This window comes from Mus musculus, chromosome 3 (genome assembly GCF_000001635.26).
Source record: "Mus musculus strain C57BL/6J chromosome 3, GRCm38.p6 C57BL/6J".
Classification (NCBI taxonomy): Eukaryota; Metazoa; Chordata; class Mammalia; order Rodentia; family Muridae; genus Mus; species Mus musculus.
The window spans coordinates 109,055,061-109,075,530 of record NC_000069.6 but is presented as its reverse complement, the minus strand read 5'-3'; the positions used below and the strand labels follow the sequence as shown (position 1 = coordinate 109,075,530).

The 20,470-nt window shown below is 41.2% G+C and overlaps 1 long non-coding RNA gene across 1 annotated transcript; it reads right to left on the bottom strand.

Moving 5' to 3' along the window:
* Positions 1 to 10,177: 10,177 nt before the first annotated feature.
* Positions 10,178 to 19,823, bottom strand: Gm36778. Its single transcript, XR_375965.2, has 4 exons — positions 19,753 to 19,823; positions 16,735 to 16,805; positions 11,344 to 11,493; positions 10,178 to 10,646 (listed from the first exon to the last, which is right to left on the bottom strand). It is a non-coding gene; the product is annotated as a predicted gene, 36778 (long non-coding RNA).
* Between the last annotated feature and the right edge of the window lie 647 nt (positions 19,824 to 20,470).

Sequence of the window (20,470 nt, the reverse complement as noted above, 5' to 3'; positions counted from 1 at the left end):
AAACAGGTAGAAGTCCTTAAAGAAAAACAGGAAAACGCATCCAAACAAGTGATAGAAATGAACAAAACCATACTAGACCTAAAAAGGGAAGAAGACACAATAAAGAAAACCCAAAGTGAGGCAACGCTGGAGATAGAAACCCTAGGAAAGAGATCTGGAACCATAGATGTGAGCATCAGCAACAGAATACAAGAGATGGAAGAGAGAATCTCAGGTGCAGAAGATTCCATAGAGAATATCGGCACAACAATCAAAGAAAATACAAAACGCAAAAGGATACTAACTCAAAACATCCAGGAAATACAGGACACAATGAGAAGACCAAACCTACGGATAATAGGAGTTGATGAGAATGAAGATTTTCAACTTAAAGGGCCAGCAAATATGTTCAACAAAATTATAGAAGAAAACTTCCCAAACCTAAAGAAAGAAATGCCCAGGAACATACAAGAAGCCTACAGAACTCCAAATAGACTGGACCAGAAAAGAAATTCCTCCCGACACATAATAATCAGAACAACAAATGCACTAAATAAAGATAGAATATTAAAAGCAGTAAGGGAGAAAGGTCAAGTAACATATAAAGGCAAGCCTATCAGAATTACACCAGATTTTTCACCAGAGACTATGAAAGCCAGAAGAGCCTGGACAGATGTTATACAGACACTAAGAGAACACAAATTCCAGCCCAGGCTACTATACCCGGCCAAACTCTCAATTACCATAGATGGAGAAATCAAAGTATTCCATGACAAAACCAAATTCACACATTATCTTTCCACGAATCCAGCCCTTCAAAGGATAATAACAGAAAAAAACAATACAAGGACGGAAATCACGCCCTAGACAAAGCAAGAAAGTAATCCCTCAACAAACCAAAAAGAAGACAGCCACAAGAACAGAATGCCAACTCTAACAACAAAAATAAAAGGAAGCAACAATTACTTTTCCTTAATATCTCTTAATATCAATGGACTCAATTCCTCAATAAAAAGACATAGACTAACAGAGTGGCTACACAAACAGGACCCAACATTCTGCTGCTTACAGGAAACCCATCTCAGGGAAAAAGACAGACACTACCTCAGAGTGAAAGGCTGGAAAACAATTTTCCAAGCAAATGGTCTGAAGAAACAAGTTGGGGTAGCCATTCTAATATCGAATAAAATCGACTTCCAACCCAAAGTTATCAAAAAAGACAAGGAGGGACACTTCATACTCATCAAAGGTAAAATCCTCCAAGAGGAACTCTCAATTCTGAATATCTATGCTCCAAATGCAAGGCAGCCACATTCATTAAAGACACTTTAGTAAAGCTCAAAGCACACATTGTACCTCACACAATAATAGTGGGGGACTTCAACACACCAGTTTCATCAATGGACAGATCGTGGAAACAGAAACTAAACAGGGACACAGTGAAACTAACAGAAGTTATGAAACAAATGGACTTAACAGATATCTACAGAACATTTTATCCTAAAACAAAAGGATATACCTTCTTCTCAGCACCTCACGGGACCTTCTCCAAAATTGACCATATAATTGGTCACAAAACAGGCCTCAACAGATACAAAAATATTGAAAGTGTCCCATGCATCCTATCAGACCACCATGGACTAAGGCTGATCTTCAATAACAACATAAATAATGGAAAGCCAACATTCACATGGAAACTGAACAACACTCTTCTCAATGATACCTTGGTTAAGGAAGGAACAAAGAAAGAAATTAAAGACTTTTTAGAGTTTAATGAAAATGAAGCCACAACATACCCAAACCTATGGGACACAATGAAAGCATTTCCAAGAGGGAAACTCATAGCTCTGACTGCCTCCAAGAAGAAACTAGAGAGAACACACACTAGCAGCTTGACAACACATCTAAAAGCTCTAGAAAAAAAAGAAAGAAAATTCACCCAAGAGGAGTAGACGGCAGGAAATAATCAAACTCAGGGGTGAAATCAACCAAGTGGAAACAAGAAGAACTATTCAAAGAATTAACCAAACGCGGACTTGGTTCTTTGAGAAAATTAACAAGATAGATAAACCCTTAGCTAGACTCACTAGAGGGCACATGGACAACATCCTAATTAAGAAAATCAGAAATGAAAAGGGAGACATAACAACAGATCCTGAAGAAATCCAAACCACCATCAGATCCTTCTACAAAAGGCTATACTCAACAAAACTGGAAAACCTGGACGAAATGGACAAATTTCTAGACAGATACCAGGTACCAAAGTTAAATCAGGATCAAGTTAATGATCTAAACAGTCCTATATCCCCTAAAGAAATAGAAGCAGTCATTAATAATCTCCCAGCCAAAAAAAGCCCAGGACCAGATGGGTTTAGTGCAGAGTTCTACCAGACCTTCAAAGAAGATCTAATTCCAGTTCTGCACAAACTATTCCAAAAAATAAAAGTAGAAGGGACTCTACCCAACTCATTCTATGAAGCCACAATTACTCTGATACCTAAACCACAGAAAGATCCAACAAAGATAGAGAACTTCAGACCAATTTCCCTTATGAATATAGACGCAAAAATCCTCAATAAAATTCTTGCTAACTGAATCCAAGAACACATTAAAGCAATCATCCATCCTGACCAAGTAGGTTTTATTCCAGGGATGCAGGGATAGTTTAATGTACGGAAATCCATCAACGTAATCCATTATATGAACAAACTCAAAGACAAAAACCACATGATCATCTCGTTAGATGCAGAAAAAGCATTCGACAAGATCCAACACCCATTCATGATAAAAGTCTTGGAAAGATCAGGAATTCAAGGCCCATACCTAAACATGATAAAAGCAATCTACAGTAAACCAGTAGCTAACATCAAAGTAAATGGTGAGAAGCTTGAAGCAATCCCACTAAAATCAGGGACTAGACAAGGCTGTCCACTCTCTCCATACCTATTCAACATTGTACTTGAAGTCCTAGCCAGAGCAATTCAACAAAAAAAATGAGATCAAGGGGATACAAATTGGAAAAGATGAAGTCAAAATATCACTTTTTGCAGATGATATGATAGTATATATAAGTGACCCTAAAAATTCCACCAGAGAACTCCTAAACCTGATAAACAGCTTCAGTGAAGTAGCTGGATATAAAATTAACTCAAACAAGTCAATGGCCTTTCTCTACACAAAGAATAAACGGGCTGAGAAAGAAATTAGGGAAACAACACCCTTCTCAAAAGTTACAAATAATATAAAATATCTTGGCGTGACTCTAACTAAGGAAGTGAAAGATCTGTATGATAAAAAACTTCAAGTCTCTGAAGAAAGAAATTAAAGAAGATCTCAGAAGATGGAAAGATCTCCCATGCTCATGGATTGGCAGGATCAACATTGTAAAAATTGCTATCTTGCCAAAAGCAATCTATAGATTCAATGCAATCCCCATCAAAATTCCAACTCAATTCTTCAACGAATTAGAAAGAGCAATCAGCAAATTCATCTGGAATAACAAAAAACCTAGGATAGCAAAAACTCTTCTCAAGGATAAAAGAACCTCTGGTGGAATCACCATGCCTGACCTAAAGCTTTACTACAGAGCATTTGTGATAAAAACTGCATGGTACTGGTATACTGACGGACAAGTAGACCAATGGAATAGAATTGAAGATCCAGAAATGAACCCACACACCTATGGTCACTTGATCTTCGACAAGGGAGCTAAAACCATCCAGTGGAAGAAAGACAGCATTTTCAACAATTGGTGCTGGCACAACTGGTTGTTATCATGTAGAAGAATTCAAATCAATCCATTCCTATCTCCTTGTACTAAGGTCAAATCTAAGTGGATCAAGGAACTTCACATAAAACCAGAGACACTGAAACTTATAGAGGATAAAGTGGGGAAAAGCCTTGAAGATATGGGCACAGGGGAAAAATTCCTGAATAGAACAGCAATGGCTTGTGCTGTAAGATCGAGAATCAACAAATGGGACCTCATGAAACTCCAAAGCTTCTGCAAGGCAAAAGACACCGTCAATAAGACAAAAAGACCACCAACAGGTTGGGAAAGGATCTTTACCTATCCTATATCAGATAGGGGACTAATATCCAATATATGTAAAGAACTCAAGAAGGTGGACTCCAGAAAATCAAATAACCCCATTAAAAAATGGGGCTCAGAACTGAACAAAGAATTCTCACCTGAGGAATACCGAATGCAGAGAAGCACCTGAAAAAATGTTCAACATCCTTAATCATCAGGGAAATGCAAATCAAAACAACCCTGAGATTCCACTTCACACCAGTCAGAATAGCTAAAATCAAAAATTGAGGTGACAGTAGATGCTGGCGAGGATGTGGAGAAAGAGGAACACTCCTCCATTGTTGGTGGGATTGCAAGCTTGTACAACCACTCTGGAAATCAGTCTGGCGGTTCCTTAGAAAATTGGACATAGAACTACAGGAGGATCCAGCAATACTCTCCTGGGCATATACCCAGAAGATGTCCCAACCTGTAAGAAGGACACATGCTCCGCTATGTTCTTAGCAGCCTTATTTATAATAGCCAGAAGCTGGAAAAAACCCAGATGCCCCTCAACAGAGGAATGGATACAGAAAATGTGGTACATTTACACAATGGAGTACTACTCAGCTATTAAAAAGAATGAATTTATGAAATTCCTAGGCAAATGGATGGAACTGGAGAGCATCATCCTGAGTGAGGTAACACAATCACAAAGGAACTCACACAATATGTACTCACTGATAAGTGGATATTAGCCCAAAACTTAGGATACCCAAGATATAAGATACAATTTGCTAAACACATGAAACTCAAGAAGAATGAAGACCAAAGTGTGGACACTGTGCCCCTTCTTAGAATTGGGAACAAAACACCCATGGAAGGAGTTACAGAGACAAAGTTTGGAGCTGTGACGAAAGGATGGACTATCTAGAGACTGCCATATCCAGCGATCCACCCCATAATCAGCTTCCAAATGCTGACACCATTGCATACACTAGCAAGATTTTGCTGAAAGGACCCAGATATAGCTGTCTCTTGTGAGACTAGGCTGGGGCCTAGCAAACACAGAAGTGGATGCTCTCAGTCAGCTATTGGATGGATCACAGGGCTCCCAAAGGAGGAGCTAGAGAAAGTACCCAAGGAGCTAAAGGGATCTGCAACCCTATAGGTGGAACAACATTATGAACTAACCAGTACCCCGGAGCTCTGGACTCTAGCTGCATATGTATCAAAAGATGGCCTAGTCGGCCATCACTGGCAAGAGAGGCCCATTGGACACACAAACTTTATATGCCCCAGTACAGGGGAACACCAGGGCCAAAAAAATGGGAATGGGTGGGTAGGGAAGTGGGGGTATGGGGGACTTTTGGGATAGCATTGGAAATGTAATTGAGGAAAATATGTAATAAAAAAATATTAAAATTTTTTTTAAAATTACAGGCCTTACATATAACAAAATAGTAGTGTTCTAAAAACATAAGGAGTTCTATAGGTTAGTAAGAAAGAGGCAAATGATCTAATAAGTAAACAATTTGAATAGGGGCCCACATATCCTACAAATATTTCTACATAGCCACAGTACTCACTTCATCATGCCCTCATTTCCTCTTCGCTCCAACTTTGATAACAGGCTCCAACATCTACTTAATTTTTCTTGGTACCTGGGACTGAACTGGGGCCTTGTACTAAAAATCCCTAAGTTTGGTGGTTTGAATAGATATAGCAAAAGGGATAACATTTGAAATATAAGTACATAAAATATCCAATAAAAAAAAAGAATAGGAAGATTCCCATAGACTCATGTGTTTCAATATGTTTGGCCCATGGGAGGTAGCACTATTAGGAGGTGTGACCTTGTTAAAGTAGGTGTGGCCTTGTTGGAGGAAGGTGTCTCCATGGGGATGGACTTTGAGATTTCCTATGCTCAAGCTCCATCCAGTGTGGAACAAAGTCTCCCTGCTGCTGGCAGAAGAAGATGTACAACTCTCAGTTGCATGAGGTGCCATTCATCAATTGTTGATCTTACAGCCATTGGTGTTCTGTTCTGGAAGTTGTCTCCTGTACCAATGAGTTCAAGGCAGTTTCCCACTTTCTGTTCTATTAGATTTAGTTTATCTGGTTTTACATTGAGGTCTCTCATCCATTTAAACTTGAGTTTTGTTAAGGATGACAGATATGGATCTATTTGCATTTTCTACATGCAGACATCCAGTTAGACCAGCACCATTGGTTGAAGATGGTTTGTTTTTTTTTCCATTGTATGGTTTTGCATTCTTTATCAAAATTCAAGTGTCCATAGGAGTGTGTTTATTTCAGGGTCTTCAATTCTATTCCATTGATCCACCTGTCTGTTTCCAATACCACATGGTTTTTATAACTGTTGCTCTGTAGTACAGCTTGAGGTCGGGGGTGGCAATACCTTTAGAAGCTCTTTTCTTGTTCAGGGTTATTTTAGCTATCCTGGAGCTTTTTGTTTGGTTTTTTTTTTGTTTGTTTGTTTGTTTTGTGTTTTTCCATATGAAGTTGAAAATTGCTCTGTCAAGGTCTGTAAAGAATTGTTTTGGAATTGTGATGAGGATTGCATTGAATCTGTAAATTGCTTTTGGTAAGAGGGCTGTTTTCACTATGTTAATCCTACCTATCCATGAGCATGGGAGATCTCATCTTCTGATATCTTCTTCACTTTCTTTCTTCAGAGACTTGAAGTTCTTGTCAATAGAACAAAGCATCAGCCTACAGATTTAGAAAGGATCTTCACCAACCCTAATTCTGACAGAGGGCTAATATCCAACATTTATAAAGAACTCAAGAAGTTAAACACCAACAACCCAAATAACCCAAGTAAAAAATGGGGTACAAACTGGTAATAAGGACACATGCTCCACTATGTTCATAGCAGCCTTATTTATAATAACCAGAAGCCAGAAAGAACCCAGATGTCCCTCAACAGAGGAATTGATACAGAAAATGTGGTACATTTACACAGTGGAGTACTACTCAGCTATTAAAAAGAATAAATTTATGAAATTCTTAGGCAAATAGATGGACCTGGAGGGCATCATCCTGAGTGAGGTAACCCAATCACAAAAGAACTCACATGATATGCACTCACTGATAAGTGGATATTAGTCCAGAAACTTAGAATACCCAAGATATAGGATACAATTTGCAAAACACATGAAAATCAAGAAGAAGGAAAGCCAAAGTGTGAATATTTCATTCCTCCTTAGAATGGGGAACAAAATACCCATGTGTCTTAGTCAGGGTTTCTATTCCTGCACAAACATCATGACCAAGAAGCAAGTTGGGGAGGAAAGGGTTTATTCGGCTTACACTTCCATGCTGCTGTTCATCACCAAAGGAAGTCAGGACTGGAACTCAAGCAGGTCAGGGAGCAGGAGCTGATGCAGAGGCCATGGAGGGATGTTCTTTACTGGCTCCCCTGGCTTGCTCAGCCTGCTCTCTTATAGAACCCAAGACTACCAGCCCAGAGATGGTCCCACCCACAAGGGGCCTTTCCCCCTTGATCACTAATTGAGAAAATACCTTAGAGTTGGATCTCATGGAGCATTTCCTCAACTGAAGCTCCTTTCTCTCTGATAACCCAGCTGTGTCAAGTTGACACAAAACTAGCCAGTACACCATGGAAGGAGTTACAGAGACAAAGTTTGGAGCTGAGATATAAGGAAGGCCCATCCAGAGACTGCCTCACCCAGGGATCCATCCCATAATTAGCCACCAAACACAGACACTATTGCATATACCAACAAGATTTTGCTGACAGGACCCTGATATAGCTGTCTCTTGTGAGGCTATGCCAGTGCCTGGCAAATACAGAAGTGGATGCTCACAGTCATCTATTGGATGAAACACAGGGCCCCCAATGGAGAGGCTAGAGAAAGTACCCAAGGAGCTGAAGGGGTCTGTAACCCTATAGGTGGAACAACAATATGAACTAACCAGTACCCCCCAGAGCTCGTGTCTCTAGCTGCATATGTAGCAGAACATGGCCTAGTCAGCCATCACTGGAAGGAGAAGCCCTTGCTCTTGCAAATATTATATGCCCCAGTACAGGGGATGCCAGGGTCAGGAAGCGGGAGTGGGTGGATTGGAGAGCAGGGCAGGGAGAGGGTATAGGGGACTTTAGGGATAGCATTTGAAATGTAAATGAAGAAAATATCTAATAAAAATTGTTTTAAAAAATGGGGTGCAAAGACAGAGAATTCTCAACACAGGACTCTCGAATAGCTGAGAAGCACTTAAAGAAATGTTCAAAATCCTTAGTTACCAGGGAATGCAAATCCAAACAACTCTGAGGTTCCATCTCACACCCATCAGAATAGCTAAGAACAAATACTCAAGTGACAGCAAATGCTGGCAAGGATATAGATTAAAGGGAACACTCCTCCATTACTGGTGGGAATGCAAACTTGTACAACCACTTTGGAAATCAATTTGGAAATTTCTCAGAAAACTGGGGATAGTTCTACCACAAGACCCAGCCATACCACTCCTGGCCATACACCCAAAAGATGCCCTACCATATCACAGGGACACTTGTACAACTATGTTCATAGAAGCTTTATTGTAATCACCAGAAACTTGAAACAAACCAGATGTCCCTCAACTGAAGAATGGATAAAAAAAAAATTGTGGTACATCTACACAATGGGATACTATTCAGCTATTAAAAACAAAGACATTAATTTTGTAGATAAATGGATGGAACTTTATAATAAACCCAGACCCAAAAGAACATGCATGGACTGACTTATAACTGGGTATTAGCCATAAAATACAGGATGCCCATGCTATACTCCACAGACCCAAAGAAGCTAAACAAGAAGGAAGGCCCAAGCAAGGATGCTTGGATCTCACATAGAAGGGGGAATAAAATAGTCATAAGATGCAGAGGGAGGGAGGGTTCTGGGTGGGAGAGGGAGTTTGGGGAAGGGAATGGGGGCATTCAGGATTGGGTATGGGAAAGGACAGGAGAGATAGCCATGAGAGATAGAAATCTGCAACTGGGGGTGGGGAGGTGGGGTTCATATCAAGGACATGCCAGAGATCTGGGGATAGGGGAAGTGCCCAAGAATCAATGGGGGTGACCTAAGCTGTGACTCACAGCATTGGGGATATAGAACCTGAAGAGGCCACCTCTTGTAGCCAGGAAGGAACCCCAATGGAGCGATAAGGACACCAACCCACGCACAAAACTTTCAACCCAAAATTTATCCTGTTTACAAGAAATACAGAGATTAGGGTTGGAGCAGAGACTGAGGGAATGTCCAAGTATCTGGCCCAACTAGAGACCCAGCCCATGGGCAAAAACCAATCCCTGGCACTATTAATGATACTCTGTTATGTTTGCAGACAGAAGCCTAGCGTGGCCATCTGCTAAGAGGCTCCACCCAGTAGCTGACTCAGAAGGATGCAGAGACCCACAGACAAAGAGTGGATGCAGCTTGTAGACTCTTATGGAAGAGCTGGGGAAAGGACTAGGGGCCCCGAAGGGGATTGGAACTCCATAGGAAGACCAACAGAGTCAACTAACCTGGACCCTTTTGGGGCTCTCAGAGACTGAGCCAGCAACCAAAGAGCATACACAGCTCAACCTAGGGTCCTCCCCCCACCCCAGCATATATGTAGCAGATGTGCAGCTCAGTCTTCATGTGGATCCCAAACTAGAGTGAGGCCTATCCCAAAAGCTGTTGCCTGTCTATGGGGTATGTTCTTCTATCTGGGCTCCCCTATCTGGCCTCAGAGGGAGAGGATGTGCCTAGCCCAGCAGAAACCTGATGTTGGGGCAGGGGTTGGGGTGCAGGAATCCAGTGGGGGTTTCTACCCTCTCAGAGAAGAAGGGGAGGAGAAGGGAGAGGAATTGTGGGAGAGAGTGAGTAGAAGGAGAGCAGTGATAGAGATATAAAGTGAATTTTTAAAAAAAATGTAGAACTCTTGCTCCTCCAACACCATGTCTGCCTGCACAGTACCATGCTTCCTGCCGTGATGATAATGGACTAAATCTCTGAACCTGTAAGCCAGCCCCCAATTAAATGTTTGCCTTTATAAGAGTTGCCTTGGTCATGATTTCTCTTCATAGCAATGAAACACTAAGAAACTAAGAGCCATCTTTTTCTATATATTAGTATTTAATGAATGTTACTTTTATATAATTGTGCCTACCAACTACCTGGATATAATTATAAGTCTCACAATTTAACAGAGAAGTAGAGAAACATGACAAATATCCTAACATCTGACTTAGATTTCATATACGTACACAATGTTCACATTTCCTCCTAATCCCCTTGACTTCTTTCCAGATCAATTCCCTCTCTTTCTTTCATTATTATTATTATTACGCATATAGAATGAGTTATGTATAAACACCACCAGATGAGTCCATTTAGTGCTGCTTATATGGACACAATTTTTAGAGCTAAGCACTTAGTATTGGATAACCAATCGGGGGCGCATCCTTGGGGAAGGCTGGTTCTTTCCTGTCGGCAGTCATTAATTGCCTCCAGATCTTCCTCTAGGAGTTGAGTCTTGTGCGATCTCCATCAGCCATCGTTGCATGTCAGCTGACCATGCCATCGCTCAAGTCTCAGTTAAACTGCGGTGTTGTTGAGAGTTTGTGGGCACAGCTTCCCTGTTACACATGGAAGACACAGCTTTACAGCAGATGAGCTACACATACATTTAAACGTATACAGTTTTGGGATAAGCATAAATATGTTGCCCTACATTATGTTCAAACCTCCCTAGTGTTGTTTATCCCTCCTCCCTCCCTTCCACACAGTATTGCCCTTCCTCATCTTAATCAGTGCCTCACCCACCCCTTCACTCCATGACCCTGCTCCCATTTCTTTACCCATTTGACAAAACCATACCCTTGGTTCTCCATATTTATTGAGAATTCATTGTCATTGTCTATAGACACTCTTCCAGTATAACCAAAGAGCAGGTGCAAGGCCCAGTAAGAGCTTGTGAATATGGTAGAAGATAGAAATGATTCCAGTGGCTTCTATTCTTTCAGAGAAGAATAAAGTACAGAAAAGAACATCAGAAGGATGGAAATCAAGGACCAGAAGTTTGAAGACAGAAGAATCCAGAGGCAGTTATTATGCAGAGTGAGAAGGCTATGGTACAAAAGAAACCAGGTAAAATTCCAGCCACTGGGAGCACTAATTTGTGGTAGTGGACTGATAGGTCATCGGTTTTCAGAACACTAAGTAGCTCAGATTTGAGCATGTGCCCATCAGTATATAGAGGTCATGGACCACTATACCAGGAGCTTCTGTCAGAAATGCGAGTGCCGGCTCCACGTTGCTGTGAGATGCACTCACCCTAGTCTACTCCATGGAGGTTCTGCGCCTACTTGTTCTACTTGGATCACGTGATGGAACCGTACATCAGTTGTTTGTCCGATCAGCCACGTGACCAGTATGTAGTCCAGCCTGTACAGGTGATGTATTTGGATTGTCGTCGTCATTCGCCTACAGACTCAAAACATAATCATTTTAAAGCACCTTGGGAGTGTGTAGAGTGTAACTATCATAGCTTTATGATCCTGATGATGCTTTTTTTTAAAATATAAAAGATGGATCTTCTGTGTTACAATCACAAAATTAAAACCAGTACTTAAAAGTGGAGAAGTATTAAAATAATATGGACAAATAGAAACAAAAGGGACAGTACATCAGGAGGACACAGGACCATGGTGACAACGGAAGGGTCACTTCAGCCCTAGACCTGAACAAATGGCCGTGTGACAGATAGGCTCAGACTTTAAACCCCTGGTATTTTCTGTCTCCCATGGATGAACCCAAATATAACCAAGAAAAATCTCCATTATTAATACACACCCCTCCAGAATGACAGAAAAGCACAAAAGTTAGATTACAGTCAATGTGACTGTTAATTACAAATGTGAAATTGCTCAAATAACTATAGTGTTTTTAATGGAATTAGTATGTCATAAATATGTTTCATTGACTTTTATGAATGCATAAACAGCTTTTGATGGAAAATGAGAACAATAAGTTGAGAAATTGCCTCAGAATTTAATTAATCTGGCTTTTAAAAAAAAGCACTATATAAGCAGAATGCTGTTGATAGGTATAAGAAGAATAAACAAGGGCCCCTAACATTATGGAGACAACAGAGATGCTATTTTGTGTATGCTTCGTTGAAGTATTATTTATTTTGTTTGTGAACAGATTCTATAGATTTAGCAAATGAACAATCTTGTTTTTTAATTTTATTGCACTGTGGAAACAATTTAGGGCCGAGTAGACTAGGTGTAATTTTGTATCTTGGACACCAGAGGGCACCAAAGCAACAGAACGACAACTTAAGGATTCCTCTGTGGGCCACCACAGACGTTTTTCTATAACTATAATTCATTCAATGACTTTCCCCTCAGAATCAATGGCATAGCTTAGCTATAACTATAGAAAGTATGTAAAGCTGTTCTGATTAAGATGCACCCACGATTTGCCAACGTAAATTTTAAAGTAATTTTTATTATTGTTTTATTAATTTTTTAATATTTTCTCTCTATGTTGTAATATCATGAAAATTGATCCAACCAAGAAAATGCATTGATCAGTTTTCTCACAAATGTGATAGTTTATTCGTTTTACTGCCATCTTTCCAAGTTAATGATCAAGTTAAAGCCAGAGTTAGGAACATCAAGCCAACTACAGTGGCTGAAAGACTAAAATCCCCAGGTTTTTTCTCTGTGAGCAGTGGATCTCCACAACGTGGAAAGTGATAAGCCTTACTTGTATAGGTTCCTTTGGCTGTCTTTCATACAGAGAATACCCACATGGTCTTAAGGTTTCATCTGTAGCAAAGTGCTGTGTGTTAACCGATTGTACTGAGGGAGAAAAAAGAAGCTTTCCTTCTGTCGTTTAAACTTGTTGTGCAAGCCCCGCTCTCGTTCACCGTCACTTGGGAAGTGTGTCTACTGCGGTCATTTGTGGTGTACCCAGTTGACCCTGAGTTTATGGATATTCAGAGAAAGAGTTGGGGTTTTTTGTTTTGTTTTGTTTTTTTGTTATTGTTTGGTTTTTTGGTTTGGGTTTGGGTTTTTGGGGTTTTTTGGTTTGGTTTGGGGGTGGGGGGTTGTTTAAGTTTGAGCTAAGGCAGTTTTCTCAGGCTGCTACAGTAAATTACCAGAAACAGGTGATTTAAGACAACAGAAATGTACTCTGAGTTCGGGAGGCCAGAAGATCAAAATCTAAGCAGTGGGGGTGTGGGGGAGAGGGACTTGTAAGGGTGGGACTTGGGGCGGAGCTGTGATTGGGATATAAAGAGAATTTTTTTAAATGTCATTGAAAAAAAAATCAAGGCAATCAGAATCTCTGAGGGAGAATGTCACCCCAGACTTTCTGGTTTCCCACAGTTGAGGTAAATTCTGGCTGCCCTTGGGTTATAGCTGCCTTACTCTGAGCTTTGCCTCCGGTGCCCTGTGTGTCGCTCTCCTCTGAAGACCTCTGAATACTTTCATCGCTGGATTTAGCGCTCATACAAATACACTGCCACCTCATCCTAATTACTCCTTCGAAGCCCTATTTTCAGATAAGATTAAATCCTAGGGTTTCAGGTAGACATGAATATTGAGGAAACTCATTATTTAGTCCAGCACAAGAAGTAAGACTCTTTTTATCCCTCTGAAGAAATAATGAAAGAGAAAACTAATGCTGGCCTCGATGGAAGTAGTGTGGACAGCCGAGTGTTTTATTTTCAGAATAGATGCAACATATACTCAAATAAATGGATTTTTAATTTTTATTTACTTATTTATTTATTGAGACAAGGTCTTCACTGTGCAGCTCTAGCTAATGTGAAACTCACTGTTTAGACCAGGCTGGCCCTAAATTCATAGAGTTCTTCCTGTGTCTGCCCCAAGTGATGGAATAAAAGCCATTTGCCACCACACTCAATCAGACTCAATTTTATTTTAAATTCTTATGTTTATATTATTTATTGCCTGTTCTGCAGAGGTTTTCAAGTATCTTATAAAATAACTAATATATAACTGTATACAATATAAAATGAATGCTATTCATTGTCTACAATTAGTGTGTACTTTTTATTAGCTCTGGAGGATCAATGATGATTCAGCTAGAAAGGAAGATACAACAAAATCCTTACAATATGCAGAGTTCCATAAAAATTCACCTTCACCTTATTAAAAGGCTGGCAGGGAGTGCCTCAAGAAGTCTTCCAGTGATTGTGTGTTTTACTCTGTTTTATAAGCTATGAATAAATAGACCAATAGTTACAATTTATAACGCACACTGAGTTGAGAATAACCCCAACTGGTGGCCCTAAGTAAGACTCCTAGCAGCAAGAGATATGGAGCCTGAAGTGGTCACCTCCTAAAGCCAAGCAAAACTTCCAGTGGAGGGAGGGGGCCATCAAACCACCCACAAAACCTTCAACCCAAAATCTGCCCTGCCTACAAGATACCCAGGGATAAAGATGGAGCAGAGATTTAGGGAATGTCCAACCAATGACTGGCCCGACTTGAGATCCAACCCATGGGAGAGAGCCAACCAACCCCTGACACTATTAGTGATACTCTGCTGTGCTTGCAGACAGGAGCCCAGCATAACAGTCATCTAACAGCTTCATTCAGCAGTTGATGGAAACAGATGCAGAGACCCACAGCCATACATTAGGCGGAGCTCGCTCGGGAGTCTTGTGGAAGGACTAAGGGAGCCAGAAAGGTCAAGGACACCATAAGAAGAGTCAAATAACCTGAGCCCCCTGGGATTCACAGAGACTGAACCACCAGCCAAAAACCATGCACGGGATTGACCTAGGTTCCCTACATATATGGAGCAGATGTGTGGCTTAATCTTTGTGTGGGTCCCTAACAACCAGAAAGGACACTGTCTCGGACTTAGGCTGTTTTGCCTGCCTTTGGATCCCTTTTCCCTAGCTAGGCTGCTTTGTCAGGCCTCGAGGGGGAGGGGGGGTGTGCTTACTCCTGATGCCACTTGATGTGCCAGGTTGGGTTGGTGTTGGGTGGGGGGACTGGGAGGGGAGGAGGAAGGGGTTGCAATCAGGGTGTAAACTGAATTAACTAATTAATGAATGAAAAAAAAAGAAAAGAAAAGAACCCCAAGTAACCACAACATACATTCCTTGACCCTTCACCTGTAGAAAACTCCACTAGCCCGTCCTCACTTAAGAATTTTATAGAAATGGAGTTTGGGAGCGAAGTTCTAATCTAATTCTTATTCATATTACCCTAGAAACATTTTCACAATTTTTAGTTTGAGTAGAGCCAGGACATGAGAATACAGAAGAGAGGGAAAATGCAGTCATGAGTCACTTAATGAAATGGAAAGTTTCCATAAAACATCAAAGTGTTCTCACAAAAACCTACACTATAGTCGGCAACAGGTCCAGGCTGCTGCATTTAGCCGTATTTAGTGTGTGAGGTCTGTCTGCTGTTAAGCAAAACACTGTTCTGCCACACGATTCTAAAGTCAGTTTTCTAAATCTCGTTTTCATAAAAGAAAGCAATGCACCACCTCCTGGACACAGCCGAGGTTTTTATAAGCAATGAATTGTTTTTCAACATATCACCGAGTGACAAAGATCACGCCACATCTTCTCTAGATTCCTAAAATAATTGCAACAACAGGGAGCTGTTTGCCAACTGTTTTGTTCAAATGAGGACCAGAGTGGCAAAGCCCAACTTAGCTGAGGCGTTTTCAGGAACAGGGAGAGCTAAGCCAAGGACTAGCCAACGCATTCACAACAGTAACTTTTTAAGTAGCTGAGCCGGCTCTGGCCAGTGTCCTCCCATCATCCCAGCTCCTGGAAAGGCTGAGGCGAGAAGAAAACGGAAAGAGGAAAGGGGGGTAAAGGATGGAGAGGTGAAGAGAAACTGACTATCCTCAATGAAAACTTAGAAGTACCGAGAGCAGGTGTCTCAGGTAAATCTCTCCCTGTCCTTGCATTCCGGACTCCTAACGCTATCCCTGCACTGATATCCCTGCCACCACCACCACTAAGCTAACTGCTCCGGGATTCCACAGCACAGACAACCAATGAGTGAGACTCTGTGAATGCAGAGCCTAGCGCTCCCCCGAGGGCCTGTATTCCTCATTCTTTAGCCCTGAGACAGACCAGGAGAGGACCTTCATTCCGTGGCCTTGGTCACAGACACGGGTAACATCTTACTACATGGAATGCTAGTAGACGTGATGTGTGATGTGTGACATTTATTGAGAAAGCAAGGGTGGAGCCAGTGAAGTAATTCTGGGCTAGAACCCATAGCCTGTACAGTACTATGTTCAGTCCCCGATATAAGAAAAGGAAGGGAGGGAGGGAGAGAAGGAGGGAGGGAGGGAGGAAGGGAGGGAGGGAGGGAGGGAGGGAGGGAGGGAGGGAGGGAGGGAGGGAGGGAGGGAGGGAGGATGGGAGGGGAGGGGAGGTAGAAAGGGAGGGGAGGGAGGGGAGGAGGAGGAGGGAGAGAGGGAAGGAGGGAGCAAAGAAGGAAGCAAGGATTCTTTTAACACTCAGTTTACTTTTTGACAAGCCAGAAGTAGAAGGCACCAAGGCCCACGGAGATGCTAGTGGTGCCAGTGGGAGAAGCCTGGGTCTCTGAATGTCAGAAAGCACCTGCCGAGTGGGAACACTTACATTAGACTCTGATGTGGAAGAGAGAAAAGCACGTGTATTTTAAAAGCCACTGAAACTTGGAGGTTTACCTGGGTCATTGGCATGATCATGATGACGCTTCCTGTGTGTAGGCAGTTCCTATGGATAGTTCTCCCACTGCCTGCGAGTAAACAAACCTGTAAATACAATAGTCAGAAACTCCTAAAAGCTGTCAGGATCAGTTCTGCTCTTACATATGATCACAATGAGATCTCAGAAAAGAAAGCAAGCAAAGGAGAGAATCCAAGATAAACAGTCCAATCCAGAGACAAACGAGGTCTTCCATAGAATCAGAAATAAATAAATAAATAAATAGATAAATAAATAAATAAATAAATAAATAAGTGGAGCAGACAGCTTTAATCTCAGCACTCAGGAGGCAGGGGCAGGTGGATGGATATCTTGGGTTAAGGTCAACCTTAAGTAAATAAATATAAAAATAAGCATTAAAAATATTCAACAGATGCATATAGAGAAAGTTATGAAGGTATTTCTGTCCACAAAACTAGACTGAAGTAACCCTGGGCCTCGCCCTGACCTTCCACATACATTAGAACAAAAATCCAGAGAAAGAATCCGTGGAGAGGCTGGAGAGATGGCTCCACCTCTCTTCCAGAGGATCGAGGATTTGACTCCCAGCACCCACATGTCAGCTCACAACTGCCTGGAACTCCAGTCCCAGGGGGTGCAACGCCCTCTTCTGTCCTCTCCAGGTTCTGCATTTACCCAGTGCACTGACATGCATGCAGGCAAACATCCACCCATATCAGAAAGAGAAAAGGTTTAGAAACTTTAAGGAATTTTAGAACTTTAATTTAATTTTTGGAAATTAAGCATGTAGTTGCTAGAAATTTTAAAGCCTAAGGAAGACATAAAACTAGTCTAGTCTGTGCCCCTCCCCCAGAATATAAAGCAAAAAATACAGCCATGAAACATCAGAGAAGAGTTTTTAAAAACACAGAATATTTAGTAAGTAGAATAGAAAAGAAAAATTCAGGATGAAATAGCTTTGGGGATGGGTCTTTTAAGAATTTTTAAATTTTCTATTTATTTATAGGAGGACTGGGTGTCACAGTGGCCTTAGGAAGATCAGGGGACAACTTGCTGGAATTGGTGCTCTCTTTTACCATGTGGGTCCCGGGGGATGAACTCAGGTCATCAGGTTTGGTGACATGTGTCTTTGCTGTGTCACCAGCCCATGACAGAGCTTATAAAACTCACAGACTGTTGGGATAATCTTTTTGTGCACTGTGTAAAGGTTGTCTTTGTTTTATTCTAATGTTGATTTTTGTACCAGCAGAGAGTTGAGTACAGGCCGGACTTTGGTATTGTTATTTTTCATCGCCTGCCTGGGTATGTTGTGAACATTCTTCTCTGTCACATTCTGGTTGGCTTAATAACGAGCTGACAGCCTATAGCTGAGGTAGGGGAGGAAAATCAGGGCTTCTGGGCAAAGACAGGAACTGTGGGAAGAATTCAGAGCTGGGGGATCGGAGGAAGTTCCACTCAGATGTTCCAGTGCATAGCGAAGAGTAACGGGCCATGTGGCAAGTGTGGACTAGTGTAGATGAGGTTAATTAAGTTATACCAGCTAGTCAGGAAGTAGCCTAAGATAAAGCCTGAGCCATAATAAATAATAATAAGTCTCTATGTCTTTGTTGGGAGCTGGCAGATTAAGACAGACAATAATAGACAAATGATAGCAGATGATAGATAGATAGATAGATAGATAGATAGATAGATAGATAGATAGATAGATAGTTAATAGATAGATAGAAAGATAGATAGATAGATAGATAGATAGATAGATAGATAGATAGATAGATAGATAGAGTTACAGAATGTTGTTGTGGATGTTCTCAGTAAGGAGAATAATGAATGTCAAACAAAATGAATGAAAATGCACCTCATATACTATAAAATTTTATGAAACAGGGCCTGCTGGTCAACCTTGTCCCATTTATATTTCTAGTGAGCCAATCTGTCCTCCTACATAAACTCACTTTCCACTTAATTCTGCACTTTCTTCCAACCATTTTCTAGTGGTGCTAGAAACCAAACCAAGAAGTCATACATTCCATGCAAACAAGTTAGCTCCGCATGCTGCACCCAACCCTTATGAAATTTTAGAACAGCAAATACTGAAAAGGTTTTAGTGCTGTGGGTTGGTCTGGGGGCTTCAGTTCCCTTTTCTCAGCTTCCCAAGTGCTGGGATTGCAGCTGTCATCAGCACACTAGCAAGAAGCTGCTTTGTTGACTATTCTTACTACTGTGGTTAGAACATGGAACATGACAGCTTTCTCCATAACCAAACATTTAGTGTGTGGTGCAGTGCTACTGCACACAAGTGCATCGAGCACGTGGTTTCGATATCTAGAGCTCACTCAGCTCAGAGAATTAAAATTCTATCTATAACCAATGACCTACCTGCCTATCTCCTCCCCTAACGCTGGAAACTCCCTTCTGCTTCCCGCCCCTAGGGATTTGACTGTTTACATACTTGGTGTAAGTGGAATCGTACAGAACTGTCATTGTGTGGTGAATGTATTTCACTCAGCACGGTGTCTTCCATATTTTCACAAGCAGCAGTATTTCCTTTGTATGTCTACATAATGTTCTGTCATGCGTAGACACGCGTTTTCTTGATCTGCTATCTGTCAACCTCACACCCGGTTCTTGTGCACGCTGCTGCAGTGCACATGGATGGAGCTTTTCAAGGATTTATGGAGAAAGGTTTTTCAAGGAACTGCAACAAACTGCATCTGACTGCAAACACTGTGTTTGAACAGAATGAGCAGGGCCTTTTCAGGTCTCAGAGGAAAGAAGATTGAAGATGCTGGGTGTGGGGCTCCACACCTTTAATCCCAGCACACAAGAGGTAGAGACAGGTGGATTTCTTGAGTCAGAAGCCAGCCTGATCTACCTAGTGAGTTCCAGGCCACCTCAGGCTACATAAAGAGACACTGTCTTTAAAACAAACAAAACTATTTGAATGTAGAATGTTGTATCTTGACAAATTATAAATCAGTGTGAAGGTTCACTAAAGATATTTTCCAGTTTACACCTACTCAGAGATTTTCTCTCTTGAATGTTCTTGTTGCTGCTGCTGCTGCTGCTGCTGCTGCTGCTGCTGCTGCTGCTGCTGCTGCTGCTGCTGCTGCTGAAGAAACACTTGGGAATATCCCAGAGGCACAAGGTGCAAACCAACAGAAAGGAAAATAAAGAACATGAGAGGTGGGGTGACCCAAGGGTCCACTCCAAAGCCATCCCAGGTTCTAGGAATACTAATCTGCAAACCACTAGTAATTGGAATGAAGTCAGCCAGTCCCAATACAATGCCTTCAAGAAGAAAACTGAAAGGAACATGTTTCCTTTTTAAGACAAAGGAAAGACAAATGGAAATTCCAGAAAAACAAAACCAACATTATATTTGAAATTCATGATACAAATTACAAATCCATTTAAAATGTGTCACAATTTTAAGTAAATTTCCAAAATTATGAAAGATGTTTTTTTTAAGTTTGGGCAGCAAACAGTTTCTCTATGACTCCATAAAAAAGGAAATATGATTTTTACACATAGTGTACCTAGGCAGTAAGCAATAATTAGTCATAATAACATAACTAGGGGAAAATACTTTCTACATTCTCTCTACCTCACTAAAATATCCAATACTCTAGAGTACCACACCATCACGGCTAACACATTAGTCTTGGACATTTTCAAAGCCAGCAAAATCAGCTATCACCCATGTGATTAATGATTACTCTTGTGTTATAACAAAAT